The following is a 20,489-nucleotide window of genomic DNA, read 5'->3' as shown; positions in this document are numbered from 1 at the left end:
CCTGGATTTCAGATATGCTAGGACCAATCGGTTAGAGCGTAAGATTCCCCGGGGTGCGGAGTCTAAGAGCCAGCAGGTGTTCACCAGAGCCTCTAGTGGTGAGGATGGACTAGGCTGCAACTGGCTCCAGGTCGTGACCCCCAGGGTCCCCTAGCTCACACTCACAATAGGCAACAGGAGGATAGGGATAGTAAGGGAATAAGGGGGAGAAGGGGGAGAAGGGCCTACATGGAGGAACACTGGAAGACGAGAAGGTGATGTTTCTGGGTCCAATACTCCACCTTCTAAATGTATTAGACCCGAGCGTTTCCCGGACGAAGCGAGCAGGAGTCACGAAAATGACCCTTGCCCACACAATAAAGATGCAGTCCCAGAGCTCTGCATCTAGCACGTACTTTGGGGGTTAGTCTGGTCCGGCCCAGCTGCATAGGTTCCTCAGCAGGCAGAGGATGCTCCACAGGGCGATGGGGAAGAGTTCTGGCTGACTAGGACCTAGGGGGTGCTGGCGTCTTTTTTTTTTAGGGACCTCTCCTGGAAACGAATATCAATCTGATTGCACAAGGAAATTACATCGTCCAGAGCGGCGGGGATGGCTCTTCCTGCTAATTCGTCCTTCACTCGGTCAGAGAGGCCATGTAAAAAGGTTGCAACCAGGGCCTCATTGTTCCAGCTCAATTCAGCTGTGAGGATACGGAACTGAAGCGCATATTGTCCCACTGAACAAGATTCTTGGCGAAGGTGTAAAAGGGCACTAGCCACTGAAGAAACCTGAGCTGGCTCCTCGAAGATATTACGAAAAAGCTTCAAGAAGTCGGACAGGCTGGAAACCACCGGGTCATTCTTCTCCGACAGGGGGGCAGCCCAAGCTAAAGCTTTACCAGAGAGCAGGGAAATTATATAGGCTACCTTAGCCCGATCAGACAGAAAGTTTTGAGGCTGGAGCTCAAAATGAATGGTGCATTGGCTGAGGAAGCCCCTGCAGGCCTTGGAGTCCCCAGAGAAATGGGACAGAGCTGGCAGTAAATATGAATATGTGGCTGCGACTGGTGGGATAACTGTAGCTGCTGATTGTACTTGATGCTGCAGGTTCGGGTTTCCCAAGGAGGCCTGGAGCTGCTCGAAGCAGGAAGCCAGATCCTGAAGGAACCGCATCACCTGAGTCTGATTAGATTTCTGGGTCTCGAGTCTGCGAACTATGCCCTGCAATGGATCGGCTGCAGGAAGCGGCACATCAGCCGGGTCCATGGCTGATCAAACTGTGAGGTCACCTTGAGGCTAGGTGACAGATGCACACCGTTGGGATCAGGAGTGCACCGCAAGGTAGTGGACCCTACGGCTGATTGCTGCGGATAGGAGTCAGGGCGGTAAGGAAGGCAGGGCCGCTGGAACACCAACACGGATCCCACCGGGGTTAGAGCGTAAGATTCCCCGGGGTGCGGAGTCTAAGAGCCAGCAGGTGTTCACCAGAGCCTCTAGTGGTGAGGATGGACTAGGCTGCAACTGGCTCCAGGTCGTGACCCCCAGGGTCCCTCAGCTCACACTCACAATAGGCAACAGGAGGATAGGGATAGTAAGGGAATAAGCCAAGGTCAGGGCCACAAGCAGACAAGGACAACAGAGTTCATGCCAAGGTTCAGGGTCACAGGCAAACAGGCATAGTTGGGGACATGCCAAAGGTCAGGGTCACGAGTGGACAGGAATATTTGAGAACACGCTAAGGTCGGTAACAGAAACAAACATAGAGCACACGGCAGGCAGGAACAGGAAGCCAAAACACACAAAGGTTGATCAGTAGGGCTGGGCTGCAGTGCAGAGGTTAATATAGAGTTCTCTGATAGGAGCTGGGGTGGAGCCATGCTAGAGGAGAGTTTATAAAAGCAGTCAGGTGAGAGTCAGCTGGTCTTTAGAGATGAACACATGGAGACAGGTAAGCTGACAGACAAAACTCTATTGCATAACCATGACACTATATATATATCGTGGTGCATGGTAAACTTCAAATTAAAGTTGTTGGTTTCCAACGTGGCCATAAATTCCACTGTTTCAAGCTCAGTGCCCATCCAAAACATAATCACGTCATCTATATAATGATACCATATTAAAACACATGACCAAAATTTCGCAAACCTCTCCTCAGAAAAGATCATATGCTCCCACCCCCCCCAGGTACAGATTGGCATATGATGGGGCACAGCATGTCCCCATCGCAACCCCCTGCACCTGGAGGTAGTGGGAGACATTGTACGCAAAAACATTCCTAGTTAGTATGTGTTCAAGTAATGTTAAGATTAATTCACCATAAGGCCATTGGTCTTGAGGTCTTTCTTTAAGGAATCTCTGTATGACAGACAGACCAGAGGTATGTGGTATGCCACTGTAGAGGGCCTCAATATCTATGGCTACCAATAGGGTATTTGGGGGAACTGAACAACCTTCTAGCCATTTTAAAAGATCAGGAGTGTCTTGTATGTAGGACGGCAAAGCAGTCACGTGTGGACATAGATATGTGTCCACAAGTTGGCTTGCCCGTTCCATATGCGACCCAGTGTCTGACACAATGGGTCTACAGAGATCCTTATGGGTCTTCAGCAACGCGTAAAAAGAGGGAGTGCAAGGAAACTTGACATAGTTAGATTCATATATCTCCTTTTAAAAAAAAAAACCTACTTGGTGTGCCTCGAGAAAGATTCTAGAGAAACCTCATCACTACATTCTCGGGAATAACGCTGTACCAATCACTGTTTTTAAGTATGTACTGTATAGCCACATGTGTTTATATTGTCCAAAATTCATAAGGACCATGTTGCCCCTCTTTAAGAGGATTTAAGAAGATTTAATTACAATCTCCTGGTTAGAACTTAAAGTTTGTAAGGCCGCCACTTGTTCAGTCGACAGATTACCAGGGACAAAGCTACATGTTTTGATTCTCTCAATCTTCTGGGTGACTTGGATGACAAAAGCCCAGATGTTGGGGTTAGTCTGGAGAGGTGGGAACTTTTACAGATTTTTCTTATTTTTGTTGGTCAACTGGCAGTCAGCCTGGATAAATCAATTTTGTTGATCATCAGTAGGGATGAGCTTCGAGTTCGAGTCGAACTCATGTTCGACTCGAACATTGGCTGTTCGCAAGTTCGCCGAACAGCAAACAATTTGGGGTGTTCGCGGCAGAACACCCTTTAAAAGTCTATAGGAGGAATCAAAAGTGCTAATTTTAAAGGCTAATATGCAAGTTATTGTCATAAAAAGTGTTTGGGGACCTGGGTCCTGCCCCAGGGGACATGGATCAATGCAAAAAAAAGTTTTAAAAACGGCCGTTTTTTCAGGAGCAGTGATTTTAATAATGCTTAAAGTCAATCAATAAAAGTGTAATATCCCTTTAAATTTCGTACCTGGGGGGTGTCTATAGTATGCCTGTAAAGGGGCGCATGTTTCCTGTGTTTAGAACAGTCTGACAGCAAAATTACATTTTGAAGGAAAAAACTCATTTAAAACTACCCGCGGCTATTGCATTGCCGACAATACATATAGAAGTTCATTGATAAAAACGGCATGGGAATTCCCCAAAGGGGAACCCCGAACCAAAATTAAAAAAAAAAAATGACGTGGGAGTCCCCCTAAATTCCATACCAGGCCCTTCAGGTCTGGTATGGATTTTAAGGGGAACCCCGCGCCAAAAGAAAAAAAAAAAAACGGCGTGGGGTCCCCCCAAAAATCCATACCAGACCCTTATCCGAGCACGCAACCTGGCAGGCCGCAGGAAAAGAGGGGGGGACGAGAGTGCTGCCCCCCCCTCCTGAACCGTACCAGGTCACATGCCCTCAACATTGAGAGGGTGCTTTGGGGTAGCCCCCCAAAACACCTTGTCCCCATGTTGATGAGGACAAGGGCCTCATCCCCACAACCCTGGCCGGTGGTTGTGGGGGTCTGCGGGCGGGGGGCTTATCGGAATCTGGAAGCCCCCTTTAACAAGGGGACCCCCAGATCCCGGCCCCCCCCCTGTGTGAAATGGTAAGGGGGTTCTTACCCCTACCATTTCACTAAAAAACTGTCAAAAATGTTAAAAATGACAAGAGACAGTTTTTGACAATTCCTTTATTTAAATGCTTCTTCTTTCTTCTATCTTCCTTCATCTTCTGGTTCTTCTGGTTCTTCTGGTTCTTCTGGTTCTTCCTCCGGTGTTCTCGTCCAGCATTTCCTCCGCGGCGTCTTCTATCTTCTTCTCCTCGGGCCGCTCCGCACCCATGGCATGGGGGGAGGCTCCCGCTCTTCTCTTCATCTTCTTCATCTTCTTCTCTTCTTCATTTTCTTCTCCGGGCCGCTCCGCAACCCATGCTGGCATGGAGGGAGGCTCCCGCTGTGTGACGGCGCTCCTCGTCTGACAGTTCTTAAATACCGGGGGGCGGGGCCACCCGGTGACCCCGCCCCCCTCTGACGCACGGGACATGACGGGACTTCCCTGTGGCATTCCCCGTGACGTCACAGGGAAGTCCCGTCAAGTCACCGTGCGTCAGAGGGGGGCGGGGTCACCGGGAGGCCCCGCCCCCCCCGTTATTTAAGAACTGTCAGACAAGGAGCGCCGTCACACAGCGGGAGCCTCCCTCCATGCCAGCATGGATTGCGGAGCGGCCCGGAGAAGAAAATGAAGAAGAGAAGAAGAGAAGAGCGGGAGCCTCCCCCCCATGCCATGGGTGCGGAGCGGCCCGAGGAGAAGAAGATAGAAGACGCCACGGAGGAGATGCTGGACGAGAACGCCGGAGGAAGAACCAGAAGAGCCAGAAGAACCAGAAGAACCAGAAGATGAAGGAAGATAGAAGAAAGAAGAAGCATTTAAATAAAGTATTGTCAAAAACTGTCTCTTGTCATTTTTAACATTTTTGACACTTTTTTCGTGAAATGGTAGGGGTACCATTTCACACAGGGGGGGCCTGGGATCTGGGGGTCACCTTGTTAAAGGGGGCTTCCAGATTCCGATAAGCCCCCCGCCCCCAGACCCCCACAACCACCGGCCAGGGTTGTGGGGATGAGGCCCTTGTCCTCATCAACATGGGGACAAGGTGTTTTGGGGGGCTACCCCAAAGCACCCTCCCAATGTTGAGGGCATGTGGCCTGGTACGGTTCAGGAGGGAGGGGGGGCCGCACTCTCGTCCCCCCTCTTTTCCTGCGGCCTGCCAGGTTGCGTGCTCGGATAGGGGTCTGGTATGGATTTTTGGGGGGACCCCACGCCGTTTTTTTTTTTTTTTTTTTTTTTTGGCGCGGGGTTCCCCTTAAAATCCATACCAGACCTGAAGGGTCTGGTATGAAATTTAGGGGGAACCCCACGTCATTTTTTTTTTAATTTTGGCCAGGGTTCCCCTTAATATCCATACCAGACCTGAAGGGCCTCATATGGAATTTAGGGTGACCCCCACGTCATTTTTTTTTTTTAATTTTGGTTCGGGGTTCCCCTTTGGGGAATTCCCATGCCTTTTTTATCAATGAACTTCTATGTGTATTGTCGGCAATGCAATAGCCGTGGGTAGTTTTAAATGAGTTTTTTCCTTCAAAATGTCATTTTGCTGTCAGACTGTTCTAAACACAGGAAACATGCGCCCCTTTACAGGCATACTATAGACACCCCCCAGGTACGAAATTTAAAGGGATATTACACTTTTATTGTTTGACTTTAAGCATTATTAAAATCACTGCTCCTGAAAAAACGGCCGTTTTTAAAACTTTTTTTTGCATTGATCCATGTCCCCTGGGGCAGGACCCAGGTCCCCAAACACTTTTTATGACAATAACTTGCATATTAGCCTTTAAAATTAGCACTTTTGATTATTCATGTTCGTGTCCCATAGACTTTAACGGTGTTCGCGTGTTCCAACAAACTTTTTTCCTGTTCGCATGTTCTGGTGCGAACCGAACAGGGGGGTGTTCGGCTCATCCCTAATCATCAGATTAACCTATAGGTGAGGAAGATATTTGTGATGTAAGAAAGGCTAATGGATCCTCGTTTGCATCAAGGAGATCCATGAGATCTTGAAGTGCCTGGAAATCTGACACCGTAAAATCTTTCCACATATCCTGCAAGGCAGGGGTGCCCAACCTTTTGAGAAGTGAGGACCACCTAAGTGATTTGGTAACCAGTCACGGGACACAATGAGCAGAGCGGGCAGATGACAGGTCTGTGTCTGCTCTGCATATGCAGAGCGGACACAGACATAGCCTGCTCCACATTTTGGGCCCTCTGATCTGATCCAACTAGACAGAAGGAGACAGATTGGAGATAGGCGGGTGTAAACGGACACAAGTCCATTTACATCTGCCAATCTATAGAGGTGAATAGAAGGTCCGATTGGGTCCACCTGAAAAACAGACAGGCTGACCCTGATCTGACCGATCATGTGAAAGGGGCCTAAGACTGAACTATGGTTTACCTGCACCTCAACTGACCTCAATCCTTACTTCTTCCTCAGGATTCCTGCAGTTATCGCTGGCTGCTGCTGTCCCCCAGGCAGGTATGGCTGGTGGCTGCTGCTGGCTGTCCTCCAGGGCTGGTACTGCTTGCAAATACTGATGGCTGGTACTGCTGGTTGTTGCTGCTGGTGGGTACTGTTGGCTGGTTCCAAATCTACCATTTAGTGTGACAAGAGTCGGCGCTAGAGGATGCATGCAGCTGCAGTAGAGAGCATCGGCTCTGCTTCTTCTAGCGCTGGCTCCATTCTTTACACTAATGTGGCGGGGTTGGGAACCCGTGATCTGGGCTTGTCGACCCACCATCCTAGAGCAGGAGGTGGCGGGCCACATCAGAGGGAGCTGCGAGCCACATGTGGTCCGCTGGCCAGCGGTTGGGCACCCCGTTGTAAGGCTTTTTCTTTTTGTCTTTTTTTGTGATCTTTATCAAATATGAATTTGTATGTCAGTTTTCTTGCAAACAAATAGATATCCTTGATGGTATCAAAGTGACCCAGTTCTTGATTGGGGCAAAAATGAAAGTCCCAAACTAATTACATGCTCTTCAACAGCTGATAGTTGATAAGAAGAGAGCTTTATGATGTTGAAATTTATGTTTGTGGAGTGACTTTTACCACAAAATTGTCCAAGTTGCCACTGGGCCCTGGGGTCAGTGTATGTGTCTGTGATAGATTGGCTAAAAAAAGATCTGTGTCTGTTAGTGACTGAATAGTACCTGAGTTGGGTAATAATATGCAGGTCCCTTACAATAAGCAGGGACCCTCATAGGAGAGTACAAAGTGCAGTTTTGCCTTGCTCTCCTTTCCTGTTCTATTTCAGGTTGCTATTCTCCTGCTGTTTCCATGGAATCCTTACTTCACCGGCTGATAGAGAAGGCTGAGAGCTCTGGGGTGAGGAATGGCTCAGGCAGTGTTTAGGAGAAAACCCACCTGCTGTTTTTTTACCTCCCATCTCTGTACCAGCTCAGCCTATTCCTGAGGTACAAGGAGCCCATGCTGCTACACCAGGCAGCTCTTGCCCCCCTGTCAGGACAGGTAGAAGACAGAAGAAAGATCCTCCTGCCTCCCGGTACAGCAGGAATGATAGCATCAGCCGTCGGTCCCAGCCTAGAAGTCCCAGGACCCCTGCTTCTGCCTCTTCAGAGAATACTCAGCAGCCAGGCACCTCTGCTAACATGGAGGGACTTGGCAATGCAGGGCCGGTGCTACCACTAGGCAAACTAGGCAGCCGCCTAGGGCGCACTGCTGCCTAGGGCGCCCGGCCACTGGTGTTTCTACTCTCTTCTCTCTGCAGCAAGCAACTAAGTCTCAGCATCAGCAGGCAGCCGCAGCTCAGTTCGCACGTAGTGTCAGAGGCACAGCTGCGGCAGAGGACTGCGTCTGTGTCCCGACTCCCAAACAAATGGAAGCAAGCAAACATTCATTGATGGCCGCTGGTGAGGCAACATTGATGGCCGCTGGTGAGGCTGCATTGATGGGCGCTGGTGAGGCTGCATTTTTGGGTGCTGGTGAGGCTGCATTTGATGGGCGCTGGTGAGGCAGCATTTTTGGGTGCTGGTGAGGTTGCATTTGATGGGCACTTCATTAAAAAGGTGAGATATACATGGGCAGGGCAAAAGGGGTGGAGTCAGGGGTGGAGCCAGGGAGGCAGCAAAATGAGGTTTCACCTAGGGTTTCAAAAATCCTTGTGCCAGCCCTGTGGCAATGTTCTAGCCCACACATCTGGTGAGATTCCCTTATCTTCTGTAAAAAAGCTACTACTGAGTATTACCAGGGAGGCAGACTTTTTAGGCTAAGAAACAGTGGAGAAGATGTAGCAGTATAAAAAATATAAATTTATTGAAAAATACAGATATCTAAAAAACAATGACAGTTGTAATATATAGCATCTATGATTATTGTGCAGTGAGCCCTTGTATGTCTACGCGTTTCACCGTTAGGCTTCCTCAGGACACGGCCAAGGTTCACAGATGAGACAGAGAAGGGAATATGTCTCTCTATCTTAAATTGGAATGCAAAATCATGCAAGTCACGGTAGCATGAGAAAGTTCAATCAGCAGTAAGAAAGTATATTAGATATAGCTAAATATCTCAGCAGGGTCATGTAAACAATATTCCTAATTAAGGGAGCAGCCATTGGAGGGAGGAGGGCCAACATCTGATGCATCACTTAGATCCTGGATTTAGTATCAGCAATGCTAAAGGCTCAATACAATCCCATCGCTGCATATTCAAGATAACAAATAATCCAGCGTGCCCCTGGGAGACAGCAATACTCTGCACACGTGTATATCTTCTCCACTGTTTCTTAGCCTAAAAAGTCCGCCTCCCTGGTAATACTCAGTACTACCTTATTTTGTATCCTCAATGATTTATGGACGTGGCTCATTTTTGGTGCACGTTCCTCTTTTTTTTTTTTTTTTGTTTCAAAGTTTTTATTGAAGAATTTTCACAATACATCTAATCAGACATAGAGCAAAATATCATTACATCTTATTCCAATCTTGGAATGCACTATTGAACTGCAATATTATCAACAATATGTCTATAAAATGCAGAAGAAATACAAACAATCAAGTACTAACCGCAACAGAGCTAGAGCCTGTAAAACTACCAGAGGTTTCTTTGAACTGAAAAGGTGCTGTCGCATCTCCTGGAGGGCTCTGTACTGGCTTACACCGAAAATTTCTCAGTGAGATCGGATATTCAGCCTCAGCACCCACACACCCCTTTCGGGATCTTACTGTGTGTGGGTGGAGGCCATGCATGCCTGACTTCGATAAGCCCTATTACCGGTCTCCTGAATGTGTTGTGTTTTTTTTTTTTTTTCCCAACCAATTTTATTGAAAGTGAAGGTTCATTACATGTTATGCATGTCATAAAATAAAGAGAATTTTTTTTTTTTTTTCCAACATACAATACGTGGTAATTAGTAGTACGGATCTTATCACAAGTGTAAGAGTACATGACACAGTATTGGACAACTTCTGCAAATGAACAAACATCATACGAGGAACATATCTTTGAATCTAGGATCGACAGTTATAAAAATATATTCCTATCTGAAGGTGTCAGAATGATAGAGAGAAAGTTCATAATTCGAGAATGGAATAAAGTTGCATTTCCACATAACCTTTAGTAAGTATATAACCGGAAATGTTCTGTGTCAGTAGGTTATATAATGAAGCATGTGGTAAGGGGTCTGGATAGCGAATGCAGGGGTAGAGACATATGTGAAAAGAAAAGGGGGGAAGGACACCTTAAAGTCGTCCAATAGTAGGTTCTGGGGTGACAAACGGGGGAAGGGGAATTCCCTCCCACTGTGGTAATTAATCAAATTAATATGTCTCTCATGTCACCCGTATCATTAATCATATAACTCAGTGGTATGTAGCTGACTAGCTGTCAAACGGTTGTTCAATGGACCATAAAGCATATATAAGAAAGGGAAGGAAGGGGTCAAGAGGAGATCCCCCCAAAAAAAAAGATGGTCCGCTCAAGAACAAACAGTTGAACCTACAAAAACTTTATTGTGTCACAATATGTAGAAACATAATCCAACAACCATGTGTATTTAAAAATAGGGCAGATAAAAGTCCTATTGTGTGCTGGTGGCCACCACAGACATTACACATATATCTCATGCATTCATGCACTCACACTCATCAATTAAAGTCACTAGAGACCCGGGTCTATACTATTTCACTGGAATTCCAGAGCTGGATTGGCTACATAAGTGGGTAGACTAGGTCCTTGTAGGTAAAGTGCAAGTGCTAATACACAACAAAAGTCCCCTCGGATGTGAACCAATGGCTGGTTAGACATATGTATGTGTCAATCAACCAGAGCCAAGGAAGGAAACGGTGTCCTGATTGTGTGGTGAACAATTGCAACTCAAGCAACCTCACATAGAGGGCTTTTAAGGATGGACGGAAAATGGCCATAAACAAAATGCCTCATGAATGTGAGGGTACATTTTAGCTCACCGTCTGACGTCTTCAATGAAGAAGGAGTAGAGCCCAAAGGAGTTGCTGATGGCCGCGTTCGTGTGGGTTTGAAAACACGTTCATGCGGTATTAGCTTGTTGTGGGCATGAGCGGGTTACTTCCGGGTATCCTCCGGCAGAAGGTAAGGTGAGTCACAAGGGTCAAGATTGTTAGTGTCTCATATCCAATGGTATAAGCAATCCGGAGAGACGCTCGGCGTCCGTGTTCACCGCAGAGGTTTCACCTGATATCCCAAATCTTGATTGATCCGATCAGGATCGTTAGAGATGTTCACATCCAATTTGGAAGGATATTGTAGTTAGAGTGTGAGAGTCTGTGTGCCACCTGCACATGGGTCAAATGCTGAGCGCTTTCGCTTGTTGCCAAGCTTCCTCAGAGCTAATGTGGTATCAGTAGCTGGATGTTTAAATAGCCAGAGGGCTAGTGTTCAATTTCCTGTCTTCTTAATTAACACCTGAATACCATAGCTTGACCATAATTGCAATCACCAAGAATGTGCCAATCACACCCATACATACATCTATTTAGACAAAACCATTGAGGGTAATGGATACATAGAGATTCAATCTGATTGACTTGTGTATGTGGTCAGATTTGAATATTGCATCTCTTACCATCATGAAATAACGGAAAAAGGCTTGTCAAGCAACTGCTATCAATACATAAAAGCCAATTGAGGAATGCTGCATTTCCAAAAACAAACCGTGCATATATAACCATATACTAAATAATAATAATAATAATAAGATAGTCAAAATAGTGATATATGGGAGCAAGAGGGAACAGTCTATTGTTCCGAATTAAATTGCAACACATATCATCATCCTGACAATAAACAGAGATGTCCCAATAGTTGATCAAAAATTGCATGGCATACACACACGGAATAAAAATAATGAGTATGAATATATGCAACCAACCATCGCTTTGGCCAGATTAAATGGCAGCTCACGTCCCATGTATTGTCATCCACACACGGGATAAAAACATTGTTACCAGTGAGATTGCCTGTGAAGTCGCATAGGACAAATTAGTACATAGTGATTCCGGATAGTCCAGATATGTAGTTACATATAGGCATTGCACTGGTATTACCCGCACATGGAACAACAGAATAATCTGTTGTACAGATTATAATTTAAAATATGAAAATTTCATAATCTGGGGGCAGTGCGGCTTCAATTCAATCAGTTGGTTGGTAGCCAAATGATCGAGGCAAGCTGGGATGGAATGAGGTCATGGGCCACCGTCTCGCATAGGTTACGTCTCACATGTCACTCGCTGATATTCGTGTAGAGAGCAGAGACATGGTCGTGAGCAACACTACACACAGTCAATTTTCTTTAAAAGCTGCCCGTTATGGGCAGGAGAAGATGTGGATCCTCAGTTAGAACCAATCAATTTTCGGATGGGAACATTTAGATTGTGAATATTTAAGTCATTGTTCCAAAAATGGGGATAAATTAAATTCATTGTTCAATCCAAAAGGCTGCATGCTGTTTAAATAGAAGATCCACATCTTCTCCTTCTGACATAAGATCTTATCAAAATCTCCACGTCTATGGGGCAAATTAAGCTTGTATATACCCTTAACCCTAAGGCCATCCGGTTTACCTTCATGTTTATCAAGAAAGTGCAATGATAGTGGCCGGTCATCATCCTTGTTGATAATACTTTGGATGTGTTCGCCAGTTCTGACTTTTAGCTCTCTTTTGGTCTTGCCAACATAGATAAGGCCACACGGGCAGGTCAACATATAGACTACCCGTGTGGTTGTACAGTTGATAAAATTATTGATTCTAAATTGTCTTTTATTGTCAGAACTGGCGAACACATCCGTCCTATCCACGTGTCTACATATATGGCATCTACCGCAACTGTACATACCCCTAATGGGTGGAAGATCAGTAAGCCAGCTGCGTTTTTTAGGGCGGGTATACTCTGAGTGTACCAGGCGATCCCTTAAATTTGTAGCTCTACGGGCAGTGAGCAGAGGTTTTTTACTGACAAGCTTTCCCAAAATGGGGGCCTCAGATAAAATGTGCCAATGTCGGCCCAGAATTTCTTTGATTTGGTCCCACTGGGTACCAAATTTGGTAATGATTCTAAGGGGAGGGTGGCTTGAGGTTTTTGCTTTTTCTTTAGTAGAGTTCACCAACAAAGACGATCTATTTGTCTGTAGTGCTCTTTTTCTAGCACGTCTGATGTCCGTATGCGAGTAACCCCTATCACGAAACCTCCCATGTAGGTCATACATTTCCCTGTGGAAATCCCCCTCCTCTGAACAGTTCCTTCTAGCGCGGAGGAACTGTCCCACGGGGATACCCCGTTTCAGAGATGCGGGATGGTGGCTAGACGCCAGCAGCAAAGTGTTTGCCGCTGTGTCTTTTCGAAAGGTTTTTGTATGTAACTTATCATCCCTGACAAACACCGTAAGGTCCAGAAATGGCAATTCATTGGTGTCATACGTATATGTTAACCTAATATTACGGTCGTTGTCATTAAGTTTATTAATGAATTGTGTCAATTCAGATGGCAGGCCGTCCCAAATCATGATCACGTCATCGATGTACCTCAGCCACAAACGACAGTGGCTGAGGTACATCAACGAGGGGTACACACACTCAGACTCCCAAAAGCCAAGGTGCAGGCATGCATATGATGGGGCCCATGGGGCACCCATCGATGTGCCCCTAATTTGTTTGTAATATATCCCAAGAAATTGGAAATAATTGTTTTCTAACATAAATTGCAATAGTTCAATGATAAATTCATTTTGGCCTGCTAATGACGGAAATTTATTTTCCAAAAAGAATTGTGTCGCTGCTAGTCCCCATCTGTGCGGAATTGACGTGTATAACGACTCCACGTCAATTCCGACCAGTAACATACCTTTGGGTATCGATATGTCTTCCAGGTGCCCCAAAACATCCCGTGTATCCTGAACATATGATGGTAGTTCATGTACAAGTTCTTTAATCAGTGCGTCCACGTACTTACCGACCCTCTCGAGGGGACCCTTTACAGCTGATACAATTGGTCTCCCCGGGGGGTCGGTAATGGACTTATGTAGTTTAGGAATTGTGTATAGGGTAGGGATGTTGAATTCACTGACTCTGAGGTATTCGAGTTCCCTTTTGGTAATTAGACCTGCTTCAAGGGCTAGTTCAAGTTTAAAGTTTAAGTCTGATATCATTTGGGGAAAGGGGTTCTGGTATAGACGTAGATATGTAGATCCATCACGGAGAAGGCGCATGGTTTGCTCCTCATATAGAGTATGTGACATAAGGACCGTGTTGCCTCCCTTATCGCTTGCTTTAATAACAATATCCTTTGCATTTTCTAATTCCCGTAGGGCCCTTCTCTCTTCCCGGCTAAGATTGTCATATCCTTTATATTCCCAATTGACCCCCATAAGGTCCCTTTTTACTTGTTCCAAAAAGAGCTGGATATGTCTATGTTTGGACAGGGGGGGCATTTTTTGGGATTTAATCGTCAGTTGGGATGGGCGGGGGCAGCTAGGCGACACTTGGGTGGCTTCCCCTTCTGAGTTCCACTGTTGATTTTCATCAAGGAGGGCTATTAGGGCTTCGAGAGAGTCGCGCTCTTGTTTGTCTAGTTGGTCCGCGTCTATATCTTGGGTGTCCCTCTTTGCATGCCAGTACCTAAAAATTAATTTCCTCAAGAACAAATTGATATCTTTGAAGACCTCAAATTCGCTCATCGTTGTAGTGGGGGAGAATGTTAGGCCTTTTTGCAGCAGTGAAATGTGGTGGTGATTTAGGGGGAAATCTGATAGGTTAACAACCTTCAGATCAGATTGTATTTGTTCTGAGTGGTCACTAGATTGATTTACTTCGCTATTTAAAGCTTGCGTGGCCCTGACCTGAGTTCCCTTTGATTTTCCCTTCCTTCCTTTCCCTTTCCCCGGTTTCCTCTGTTGGTTTGAGCCTGGGTCTTGGTCATGGATGTGGTTGGTTGGGTGCCTGTCCTGGGGATGGTGTCCCCTTCCTGATCTAAAAAAGCCACGGTTTTCTCTGGTTGTTCAGGGTCACTGTCAGTAGATGTATATCTAGGTCTAGATGTACCTGATCGATTTCTCCTGCCCTTGCGTGATCTACTCCTCCCTCGAGGTACTGTGGGGTCAAAGATATCTCCTTTCTCCCAATCTAAAAGATTTTGCTTAAATTTCTCTTGTTTAGTGATTTTAAGGGTTTTTTGTGTCTTTTCAACCTCCTTCTTGAGCGAGTCATTGTATTTGTTGAAATCCTGATCATTTTTATATGGCTCTAGCAGCTGTGCACTGATATCGATCTCTTTTTTGAGGTCATCCAATTGTATTTGTTCTTCATTGATAATCATGTGCAGAACTGCTAGTCCACGATCGAGACAACTTTGTTTCCATATTTCCAGGAACCTCGGTGTATGTAGATGAGCAGCAGGTACTACTCTTTCCCTCAGCCCTCTAGGAATAACTTTATGTTCAATGTGGGACTTCAATGAGGAAATGTCCCATTTCCTATTAAGGAATTTTATAGTTAATTTTTTATGATTCTTAAACAATTTTTTAAGAGTCTCATCATGGTTGGATGCAGCTGGAGTTTCACTAGAAAACGCAGACTGTATCTCTAAGTCAATCTCATCCTCCAGTACATACGCCATTGTTCCCGGGAAGGGGAGGAGGGGGGAAACCAGGAAAAAAAAAAAAAAAAAGAAGGGGGGAAGGAGGAACGGGGGGGGGGGGGAAAACAGGGAGGGGGGCCGGGGGGGGGGGGGGGAAGGAAAGGAGGGAACAGGGATTCAATCACAAGATTTAAAGCAGTTGCTCAACAAGCCAATATAGATATGTTAAAAACATGGTTATAGAGTCTAATCTTAAACATATGCACTAGGGTGTGCAATTAAAAACCATGGGGTGGATGCCGTTACTGCCTGACACGGAGACTAAGGGTCCAGAAAGGAAGTCAAATCCTACAATGATGCATATGAAAAGAAAAGGGGGGAAGGACACCTTAAAGTCGTCCAATAGTAGGTTCTGGGGTGACAAACGGGGGAAGGGGAATTCCCTCCCACTGTGGTAATTAATCAAATTAATATGTCTCTCATGTCACCCGTATCATTAATCATATAACTCAGTGGTATGTAGCTGACTAGCTGTCAAACGGTTGTTCAATGGACCATAAAGCATATATAAGAAAGGGAAGGAAGGGGTCAAGAGGAGATCCCCCCAAAAAAAAAAGATGGTCCGCTCAAGAACAAACAGTTGAACCTACAAAAATTTTATTGTGTCACAATATGTAGAAACATAATCCAACAACCATGTGTATTTAAAAATAGGGCAGATAAAAGTCCTATTGTGTGCTGGTGGCCACCACAGACATTACACATATATCTCATGCATTCATGCACTCACACTCATCAATTAAAGTCACTAGAGACCCGGGTCTATACTATTTCACTGGAATTCCAGAGCTGGATTGGCTACATAAGTGGGTAGACTAGGTCCTTGTAGGTAAAGTGCAAGTGCTAATACACAACAAAAGTCCCCTCGGATGTGAACCAATGGCTGGTTAGACATATGTATGTGTCAATCAACCAGAGCCAAGGAAGGAAACGGTGTCCTGATTGTGTGGTGAACAATTGCAACTCAAGCAACCTCACATAGAGGGCTTTTAAGGATGGACGGAAAATGGCCATAAACAAAATGCCTCATGAATGTGAGGGTACATTTTAGCTCACCGTCTGACGTCTTCAATGAAGAAGGAGTAGAGCCCAAAGGAGTTGCTGATGGCCGCGTTCGTGTGGGTTTGAAAACACGTTCATGCGGTATTAGCTTGTTGTGGGCATGAGCGGGTTACTTCCGGGTATCCTCCGGCAGAAGGTAAGGTGAGTCACAAGGGTCAAGATTGTTAGTGTCTCATATCCAATGGTATAAGCAATCCGGAGAGACGGTCGGCGTCCGTGTTCACCGCAGAGGTTTCACCTGATATCCCAAATCTTGATTGATCCGATCAGGATCGTTAGAGATGTTCACATCCAATTTGGAAGGATATTGTAGTTAGAGTGTGAGAGTCTGTGTGCCACCTGCACATGGGTCAAATGCTGAGCGCTTTCGCTTGTTGCCAAGCTTCCTCAGAGCTAATGTGGTATCAGTAGCTGGATGTTTAAATAGCCAGAGGGCTAGTGTTCAATTTCCTGTCTTCTTAATTAACACCTGAATACCATAGCTTGACCATAATTGCAATCACCAAGAATGTGCCAATCACACCCATACATACATCTATTTAGACAAAACCATTGAGGGTAATGGATACATAGAGATTCAATCTGATTGACTTGTGTATGTGGTCAGATTTGAATATTGCATCTCTTACCATCATGAAATAACGGAAAAAGGCTTGTCAAGCAACTGCTATCAATACATAAAAGCCAATTGAGGAATGCTGCATTTCCAAAAACAAACCGTGCATATATAACCATATACTAAATAATAATAATAATAATAAGATAGTCAAAATAGTGATATATGGGAGCAAGAGGGAACAGTCTATTGTTCCGAATTAAATTGCAACACATATCATCATCCTGACAATAAACAGAGATGTCCCAATAGTTGATCAAAAATTGCATGGCATACACACACGGAATAAAAATAATGAGTATGAATATATGCAACCAACCATCGCTTTGGCCAGATTAAATGGCAGCTCACGTCCCATGTATTGTCATCCACACACGGGATAAAAACATTGTTACCAGTGAGATTGCCTGTGAAGTCGCATAGGACAAATTAGTACATAGTGATTCCGGATAGTCCAGATATGTAGTTACATATAGGCATTGCACTGGTATTACCCGCACATGGAACAACAGAATAATCTGTTGTACAGATTATAATTTAAAATATGAAAATTTCATAATCTGGGGGCAGTGCGGCTTCAATTCAATCAGTTGGTTGGTAGCCAAATGATCGAGGCAAGCTGGGATGGAATGAGGTCATGGGCCACCGTCTCGCATAGGTTACGTCTCACATGTCACTCGCTGATATTCGTGTAGAGAGCAGAGACATGGTCGTGAGCAACACTACACACAGTCAATTTTCTTTAAAAGCTGCCCGTTATGGGCAGGAGAAGATGTGGATCCTCAGTTAGAACCAATCAATTTTCGGATGGGAACATTTAGATTGTGAATATTTAAGTCATTGTTCCAAAAATGGGGATAAATTAAATTCATTGTTCAATCCAAAAGGCTGCATGCTGTTTAAATAGAAGATCCACATCTTCTCCTTCTGACATAAGATCTTATCAAAATCTCCACGTCTATGGGGCAAATTAAGCTTGTATATACCCTTAACCCTAAGGCCATCCGGTTTACCTTCATGTTTATCAAGAAAGTGCAATGATAGTGGCCGGTCATCATCCTTGTTGATAATACTTTGGATGTGTTCGCCAGTTCTGACTTTTAGCTCTCTTTTGGTCTTGCCAACATAGATAAAGCCACACGGGCAGGTCAACATATAGACTACCCGTGTGGTTATACAGTTGATAAAATTATTGATTCTAAATTGTCTTTTATTGTCAGAACTGGCGAACACATCCGTCCTATCCACGTGTCTACATATATGGCATCTACCGCAACTGTACATACCCCTAAGGGGTGGAAGATCAGTAAGCCAGCTGCGTTTTTTAGGGCGGGTATACTCTGAGTGTACCAGGCGATCCCTTAAATTTGTAGCTCTACGGGCAGTGAGCAGAGGTTTTTTACTGACAAGCTTTCCCAAAATGGGGGCCTCAGATAAAATGTGCCAATGTCGGCCCAGAATTTCTTTGATTTGGTCCCACTGGGTACCAAATTTGGTAATGATTCTAAGGGGAGGGTGGCTTGAGGTTTTTGCTTTTTCTTTAGTAGAGTTCACCAACAAAGACGATCTATTTGTCTGTAGTGCTCTTTTTCTAGCACGTCTGATGTCCGTATGCGAGTAACCCCTATCACGAAACCTCCCATGTAGGTCATACATTTCCCTGTGGAAATCCCCCTCCTCTGAACAGTTCCTTCTTGCGCGGAGGAACTGTCCCACGGGGATACCCCGTTTCAGAGATGCGGGATGGTGGCTAGACGCCAGCAGCAAAGTGTTTGCCGCTGTGTCTTTTCGAAAGGTTTTTGTATGTAACTTATCATCCCTGACAAACACCGTAAGGTCCAGAAATGGCAATTCATTGGTGTCATACGTATATGTTAACCTAATATTACGGTCGTTGTCATTAAGTTTATTAATGAATTGTGTCAATTCAGATGGCAGGCCGTCCCAAATCATGATCACGTCATCGATGTACCTCAGCCACAAACGACAGTGGCTGAGGTACATCAACGAGGGGTACACACACTCAGACTCCCAAAAGCCAAGGTGCAGGCATGCATATGATGGGGCCCATGGGGCACCCATCGATGTGCCCCTAATTTGTTTGTAATATATCCCAAGAAATTGGAAATAATTGTTTTCTAACATAAATTGCAATAGTTCAATGATAAATTCATTTTGGCCTGCTAATGACGGAAATTTATTTTCCAAAAAGAATTGTGTCGCTGCTAGTCCCCATCTGTGCGGAATTGACGTGTATAACGACTCCACGTCAATTCCGACCAGTAACATACCTTTGGGTATCGATATGTCTTCCAGGTGCCCCAAAACATCCCGTGTATCCTGAACATATGATGGTAGTTCATGTACAAGTTCTTTAATCAGTGCGTCCACGTACTTACCGACCCTCTCGAGGGGACCCTTTACAGCTGATACAATTGGTCTCCCCGGGGGGTCGGTAATGGACTTATGTAGTTTAGGAATTGTGTATAGGGTAGGGATGTTGAATTCACTGACTCTGAGGTATTCGAGTTCCCTTTTGGTAATTAGACCTGCTTCAAGGGCTAGTTCAAGTTTAAAGTTTAAGTCTGATATCATTTGGGGAAAGGGGTTCTGGTATAGACGTAGATATGTAGATCCATCACGGAGAAGGCGCATGGTTTGCTCCTCATATAGAGTATGTGACATAAGGACCGTGTTGCCTCCCTTATCGCTTGCTTTAATAACAATATCCTTTGCATTTTCTAATTCCCGTAGGGCCCTTCTCTCTTCCCGGCTAAGATTGTCATATCCTTTATATTCCCAATTGACCCCCATAAGGTCCCTTTTTACTTGTTCCAAAAAGAGCTGGATATGTCTATGTTTGGACAGGGGGGGCATTTTTTGGGATTTAATCGTCAGTTGGGATGGGCGGGGGCAGCTAGGCGACACTTGGGTGGCTTCCCCTTCTGAGTTCCACTGTTGATTTTCATCAAGGAGGGCTATTAGGGCTTCGAGAGAGTCGCGCTCTTGTTTGTCTAGTTGGTCCGCGTCTATATCTTGGGTGTCCCTCTTTGCATGCCAGTACCTAAAAATTAATTTCCTCAAGAACAAATTGATATCTTTGAAGACCTCAAATTCGCTCATCGTTGTAGTGGGGGAGAATGTTAGGCCTTTTTGCAGCAGTGAAATGTGGTGGTGATTTAGGGGGAAATCTGATAGGTTAACAACCTTCAGATCAGATTGTATTTGTTCTGAGTGGTCACTAGATTGATTTACTTCGCTATTTAAAGCTTGCGTGGCCCTGACCTGAGTTCCCTTTGATTTTCCCTTCCTTCCTTTCCCTTTCCCCGGTTTCCTCTGTTGGTTTGAGCCTGGGTCTTGGTCATGGATGTGGTTGGTTGGGTGCCTGTCCTGGGGATGGTGTCCCCTTCCTGATCTAAAAAAGCCACGGTTTTCTCTGGTTGTTCAGGGTCACTGTCAGTAGATGTATATCTAGGTCTAGATGTACCTGATCGATTTCTCCTGCCCTTGCGTGATCTACTCCTCCCTCGAGGTACTGTGGGGTCAAAGATATCTCCTTTCTCCCAATCTAAAAGATTTTGCTTAAATTTCTCTTGTTTAGTGATTTTAAGGGTTTTTTGTGTCTTTTCAACCTCCTTCTTGAGCGAGTCATTGTATTTGTTGAAATCC

This window comes from Aquarana catesbeiana, linkage group LG06 (genome assembly GCF_042186555.1).
Source record: "Aquarana catesbeiana isolate 2022-GZ linkage group LG06, ASM4218655v1, whole genome shotgun sequence".
Taxonomy (NCBI): Eukaryota; Metazoa; Chordata; class Amphibia; order Anura; family Ranidae; genus Aquarana; species Aquarana catesbeiana.
The sequence above is the reverse complement of the archived record's forward strand: the minus strand, read 5'-3'. Positions refer to the sequence as shown.